This window comes from Orcinus orca, chromosome 10, assembly GCF_937001465.1.
Source record: "Orcinus orca chromosome 10, mOrcOrc1.1, whole genome shotgun sequence".
Classification (NCBI taxonomy): Eukaryota; Metazoa; Chordata; class Mammalia; order Artiodactyla; family Delphinidae; genus Orcinus; species Orcinus orca.
Window position 1 is genome coordinate 24,591,921 of NC_064568.1, and position 7,169 is coordinate 24,599,089.

The following is a 7,169-nucleotide window of genomic DNA, read 5'->3' on the forward strand; positions in this document are numbered from 1 at the left end:
GGTTCCTCCACCCAAACTTGTTCCTGTCCTGTCTTTCCCAGCTCAGTGTAGTGACAGCAGTCCCACCCAGATGTTCATACCCCAAACTAAGCACTTCTTTGGCTTCTGTTCCCTTCATTTCTCCCATCCAGTACATCACCCAATTCTGGCAGTTCTTCCATCAAAATATAATCTTTTCCTGACAACTTCTCCATATGCCCATTGTCATCATCACAGTCTCTGCACCAGCATCTCTCCTTAGATGCTGGAGCGAGCCTCTGTAAGCGGTCCCATTGCTTCTGTTCTACCCTCGAGGGTCAGTTCTCCCCACAGCAGCCAGTGAGATGAAAATGAAGTCAGAGCTTTTCCATGTCCAAACCTTCCAGTAGTTTCTCTTGCCACTCACATTCCAAACTTCTTACCACCATCTCTAATGCCCTGCGTGATGTCATCCCTCACTGCTGCTCCGATTTCACCGTCAACCTCTTTCTTCTTCCCTGACATCAGCATCTAACCATCTAGACTCCTTCCTCTTCTTCCAAACCACCTGCTTATTCCCACCCTGTCAGTGCCTTTGCACTTGCCCTTCCTTCTGCCTGGAATACTCTGCCCTTGAACAACCACATCACTCTCTCCCTTACTCTTCACCAGTGGTTCTCAACTGGGGAAGTTTTGCCCCACAGAGGACATCTGGCAGCTGTCTGGAGACATATTTGATTGTCACACTATGGAGGGTGCTACTGGCATCTACTGGGTAGAAGCCAGGGGAGCTGCTAAGCTTCCTACATACACAGGTCGGTCCCCATGACCAGCAGTTACCTGGCCCCAAATGTCAGTAGTGCCGCAAAGGATGTGGAACACTGCCCTGCTCAGTTCTCTGCCCAGGTGTTTTCTCCTCAGAAAAAGAACTTCTTTGATGCCTTCTTTCCAAAACAGCTTTTCCCCTTTTCTGACCCCGCTCACTTCTTATTCTCTTATTCAGTTTTAACACCACGTGGAATCAGAGTACCCATTTAGGTTTTGTGTCTCTCATCCCTTAAATGTCAGCTCCCTGAGGGCAGGATTTTTGTCTGCTTTACCACTGGTCCTTTAGTGTCCGGGGCAATGCCTGACACACAGTAAGCCTTCAGTACATGTTGATAGACCTCTGAGGTTTGGAGAGGTTAGTAACTTTCCTAAGATCACACATGGCTAGTAGGAAACAAAGCCACCCATGCGTCTATCCGCCCCTTTAAGGCCCTGCACAGACATATACAGTCCAAGGAATAGCTTTATGCTGGTTATGCAAATGCAGCTTCGAGACAGTTTTCGCAACTTTCCCCTTCCAGTTTTCCACACTCTATCCATTGCCCTATCGCAAATCCCTCCTATGTAGAAATTCTTGATCCATTAAAACTCAGATCCTCTGACCCCTTGGCAAATGGTTACTTCTTGTACCTTCTCTTCCTAATCCAAAAATGGTTAATGCAAGTGAGGTGGAAATGCCAGGCTGCCGGGAGCCACATCAGTCTGTCAGCAAACCCCGCTGTCAATATTGCGTTAATTGCTTGCTTAACCTTGAGTTCTCTGTAGCTTTTCACTCCCAGACAAAAATTACCAGTCTCCTTCAGTACCAGCTTGGCACTCACAGAGGGAGATTTGAAATGATTATCCTCCTTTAAAGACAGCAGGAATGCCTGGATCCTTTTTTCATGAACATAAAATAGTGAGTGTCCTTTGTTCTTGCAAAAGTGAGAAGCTTAAAAAAAGTCATTTATTGTCCCTTCTTGACTTTTCTGTACCTTAAAATGGCTTCACATTTTATTTCTCAAAGAGTTGGCATTTCTATATTTTAACGTTGGACATTTTCACTTTGGGCTTGGCCCATTTTTCTAGATTTTCTTCAATCCCACTTCTGCTCCCCCAGCCTCCCCTACCCCGCAACGCGTCATTTCTAATGATGAATAAATAGCCATCGTAACCATGGAAATAATCTTGACCGAGAGAGCCAGTTGTCAAAGGGAGCCCCCAACTGGACACCACCAGGGCTGCAAAATGGAAGAAGCCGCTTCCTCCTTGCAAGGATGCTCCCAGACGTTTGGCTGTGGGCTTGCCTTTCTGCCTTATCAAAAGCTGTGTGCTTTTCATGGCACTGAAGCCTGTTCTTTAATGAATGAATTTCTTGGCAACCCTCCTGGTATACAGCTGAGCACTTCATTTTCTCATTTGGGATTTCTTGTCGACCTTGACCTCCCCTGGCTCTGGCTGGGAAAGTAGCCTGCAGACTAGCCTGATTCCAGCATCACTTAGTCTGAATTACCTCTTTTTTAGGAGACAAGCTGCATTTGTTTCCCCCTCCATAATCCCTCTGAGGTCTTCAACTTGAGAGGGGCCCTGAAGCTCTCTGAATCACATCGAGCAGCTGTTGTGTTAGCTGCAAAATTTAAATTAGCCAAGCTCAGGAGAAAGTGACTAAGGCAGTTCATGTTTCAAGGAGGTAGTATATCTTGAACATGAGGCCGGATGTCACAGGGTGGAAAGAACTCAAGCTTTGGGGGAAAGCACTGGTTCACATTTTATTCCATTGTGTACGAGCTGTGTGACCCAGGCTCAATCACCGAACCTCTCTGGGCTTTAACTGCCCCACAGAATGGGATTTCCTATACCCACCATTTTACAGTTTGGGGCAAGAATAAGAATAGATTATGTATAGTGCCTAATAAAGTGACTGGCATTTGTAATTTTACTGAAAACCTTAATTATGGAAGATTCGTTTTCTGCGAAATGCCCAGTGTATTTGTTTCCATCTAGAGACAGTCTGAATGATGACCCTCAACCACTGATGTGTTGGGGAAGGCAAATGAAGGACTGAGGTTTCTGAGGCTGGGAATTTACATTTGAAGAACATGTAGAGAGAGGGAGGTTTTTAGGGGAGAAAGAAAACAGGATATTTTATGTGTTGGCAGAGTTATGGGTATGAGATGCTGTGTTGTGCTGTGGGGCCGTCCATAGAAGGAGTCCGGTGACTTTACCATCGGCTGACGGTCTGACCCAGAGACATGCCAGGGCCCTTGAGGTTCTCTAGCCTGCGTGACTCCCAATTACCAGTTTGTACTTTCCGATTCAACTCTTTGTGATGCCCAGATTGTATCTGTGCACTCGGCAAGCAATGTGTTTTGTTTTGTACTGATTTTTTTCCTGTTGTGTTATTCCTCTTTCTTTCTGTCTTCAAACAATTATCCCGTATGTGTCTTAGGTTGCACTCCCCAGAAGCTGACCACAAGGTAAACCACCGAATGCAAATAGTTGATTTGGAAGGTGATCCTGGGAAGCGCTGGGAAGGTGATGGGGAAGTGAGACGTGGAAAAGAAAGAAGCCCACACAAGGTAGGTTAGTGATCAGGCCGCCTCTGGGGGCAGCTGGGGCTTAGTCCCAGGGGTCAATCGCTGGGAGACAGTGTGTAGCATCCTCAGAGATGTTCTACCAAAAGCCAGGACATAAACTGAGCAACAGATGCTGAGAGATGATGGCTAGGGCATTAATAGCATCTGAGACAGTGGGATAAGGTGAAGAAAACAGCATCTGAGAATCAGGAGGGCTGTGCTCCCAGAGGGGATCAATTCAGTTGTTGCTAAAAGAGCCCCAGAACAGGAAATAAGGAGAACCAGTTTCGAATCGTCTGCCTCTACGCAGATGGGTAAGGTTGGGCGAGTGACTTCCCCTCTCTGAGCCTCAGAATTTCTCATCTGTGAAGAAAGGAACGTGGGGTAAATGATCCTGGAGGCCCCTTGCAACCTGGAGAGTCAATGGTTCATTGGATCAGAGTCCCATGATGGGCTCAAAGGAACAGGTTGATGTACCCCACCAGCACCTTAACCAGAGATAAATCATGAGAGCTACTTTCTAGTGAACACTTCCTCTGCAGAGATGGACTAGAAAGTTTACATGCAATATTTTATTTCATCTTTGTGGCAGTACAAGGAAACAGGTACTGCTTTTATCTCTAGTTTGTAGAAGAGGAAACAGCAAAATTGTCTAATTTGTCCATGCTGCATAGATAATAAGGGGAAGAGCTGAGGTGTGAGCTTGTGCCAGTCTAATACATGCTACATTCTGCTACCGTCCACTTTTGTGGTGATGGCCCAGAACATCTGTGCTATAGAATCCTCTCACATGTGGGTGTATATGTGGAAATACGGTGGAACCACTTCTTCTGTAGTATCATAGGACCTATGGATTATGGATGCAGCCTAGATCTGTCCATAATATAAGCTGTGTCCTAGGATGGGAATGTCTAACTAAAGTACAGTTTTCCCAACATCATTGTCATTGTCATTGTCACCATAGGATCAGTCATTTTTTGATGAGTGACTACTTTTCTGGTACTCTCTGTGCTTTACGTATGTCAACTTGCTAACTCTGTGCAACAACCCAGTGAAGTAGGTACTGTTATTGTTCCTGTTTTAGATATAGGGAAACTGAAGCCCAGAGATGTTGAGTAACTTGGCTGGGTCTCACAGCTGCATACAACCGAGTAATGGGCAGCGCGAGGAGTTTGACTTAGAGCCCATACTCATTCCTTTACCACCAGTTTGCCTTTCCAGTCTCTGGTACTTACCGCTTTGGCATTTGCATTTTCACGGTGTCCTGCTAAGTTAGAGCTCAGTCTGCATTTCCCTGTGCCACCTAGAAACCAACAGAGGAGTGACTGAGAGCCATTTCAGCCAAGATGATCCAGGTGCCAGTATGTGGCTAGAAAGCGAACACTTCCATGTTGTCTTTGTTCCCTGGTACATTCTACTTATTGCAAATGCTTTTTGCCTAAAAGAAATGGTAAAGTCCAAAGAGCCTTTTTATTTTGAATGAATTTATTTTATTTTTGGCTGCATTGGGTCTTCATTGCTGCCTGTGGGCTTTCTCTAGTTGCTGGTAGCGGGAGCTACTCTTCGTTGCGGTGCGTGGGCTTCTTATTGCAGTGGCTTCTCTTGTTGCGGAGCACGGGCTCTAGGAACGTGGGCTTCAGTAGTTGTGGCACATGGGCTCAGTAGTTGTGGCACATGGGCTCAGTAGTTGTGGCTCATGGGCTCTAGAGTGCAGGCTCAGTAGTTGTGGCACACGGGCTTTGTTGCTCTGCAGCATGTGGGATCTTCCCCGACCAGGGATCGAACCCGTGTCCCCTGCATTGGCAGGCGTATTCTTAACCACTGTGCCACCAGGGAAGTCCCGAGACTTTTTTCTTTTTAAACCCATTCAGGTACGTGGCATCTGTCTGGGTCCTTGTTATTGTTTGAAAGTTGTGTTGTATCCCAGTGTTCTCACAGTATCTCTCCTTCACCCAGTTACTCTTGAGCTGGGGTAAGCAGGATTATTCTGCACAACCAAGTCCCATTGGTAAAAGTGCTTCTGGATATAGGATCTGAGAACATTCTCTAAGTGGAGAGACACAGGCCAAGACTGGCCATGCAGTCTTGCATGGATTTTTTTTTTTTAATTGAATGAAAGATTCTTTAAATCTAAATATGATTTCATATAATCCCATAATAACCTTTCCCTTCCCAACTGCTATATTTCCCCTCCCTCCTTCCCTCTCCCCACTGGTAACCACCAGTTGGTTCTCTGTACCTGTGAGCCTGCTTCATTTTTGTTTTATTCACTAGTTTGTTGTATTTTTTAGATTCCACATATAAGTGACATCAGACAGTACTTGTCTTTCTCTGTCTGACTTATTTCACTTAGCATAATACCCTCCAAGTCCATCCATGTTGCTGCAAATTGCAAAATTTCATTCTTTTTTATGGCTGAGTAGTATTCTGTGTGTGTGTGTGTGTGTGTGTGTGTGTGTGTGTGTGTGTGTGTGTGTGTATACACCACATCTTCTTTATCCATTCATCTGTTGATGGACACTTAAGTTGCTTCCATATTTTGGCAATTGTAAATAATGCTGTTATGAACATTGGGATGCATGTATCTTTTATCTTTTTGAATTAGTGTTTTTGCTTTTTTGGGATATATACCCAGGAGTGGAATTGCTGGGTTATATGGTCATTTTATTTTTAGTTTTTTCATACTATTTTCCACAATGGCTGTACCAGTTTACATTCCCACCAACAGTGTATGAGGGTTCCCTTTTCTCTGCATCATCACCAGTGTTTGTTACTTGTGGTCTGTTTGATGATAGCCATTCTGACAGGTGTGAGGTGATATCTCATTGTGGTTTTGATTTATATTTTCCTAATGTTAGCAATGTTGAGCATGTGATGACTTCTTTGCCTAGTGACTCTGTATCCACTCATTCATTCATTCATTCATTGGTACATTCATTGAAAAATTCCACACCAATTCATGGTCAGATTCTCTTTGAGTCACGATGGGGAACACAACAGATGAACAAGACATTCAGAATCCCCAAAGATCCACTGGCCAGCTTTCTAAAATATGGAACTGAGGCATAAATAAGGGAAAAACCAGTTAATCATGGAATGAAATTAGGATACTATCATGAAACAAACATTAAATAGTGAAAAGGAAACCACATTAAATATTTGGCCTTCCGAAAATGAAAGGAACATTTTGTCTATGAAATAACAGAAGCATTCCTCAGACTAGAAAAAAAGAAGGGGATAAAACGTGGCATGTTTTCAAAATAAATTAATTTTAGTTGCAAATTAAAAGATGGAGAGAATTTTTTTAGAAACTTGCTTAATTTTTTTTTCTTTTAGTTATTTAGCAGGGTTAAAATTAGGTCAGATTGTGCTGGTATCTCATTTGAACTTAACCTCTGATCTTAGCCTGGAGGGCTCTCAAGGCTTGTTGTCTACTAGGGATAGGTACATTTCCTTAGATGGATGTGAAAGCAGTTTGTAATTCAGCAGGAAGAGGGAGAGAGACTGCAGTTGTTCCTGAAGGTGACAGTTAAAAGTGCTGAAGTGTGGACTTCCCTTTGTCCTCCGGAGAGGAGAGAGCTGAAAGCAGGCAGGGGAAAATACTTCATTCTGAAGGATGTTTGCCCATCCCAACCTCTGCGGGTGGTTTGCTGGATTATTTAAAGAGCACTGGGAGTAATGCCTATGGGAGGTATCAGTGATGAAGCAGTATGTGGGTCCCGTGACCTACTGAAACAAAAACTGGTGATGGGCACTTCTGCCTGGGTTACCAAAATCCCCAGGCTGTAAATAACAGTGTAAACCATGCTCCTCTACTGAAAACACACA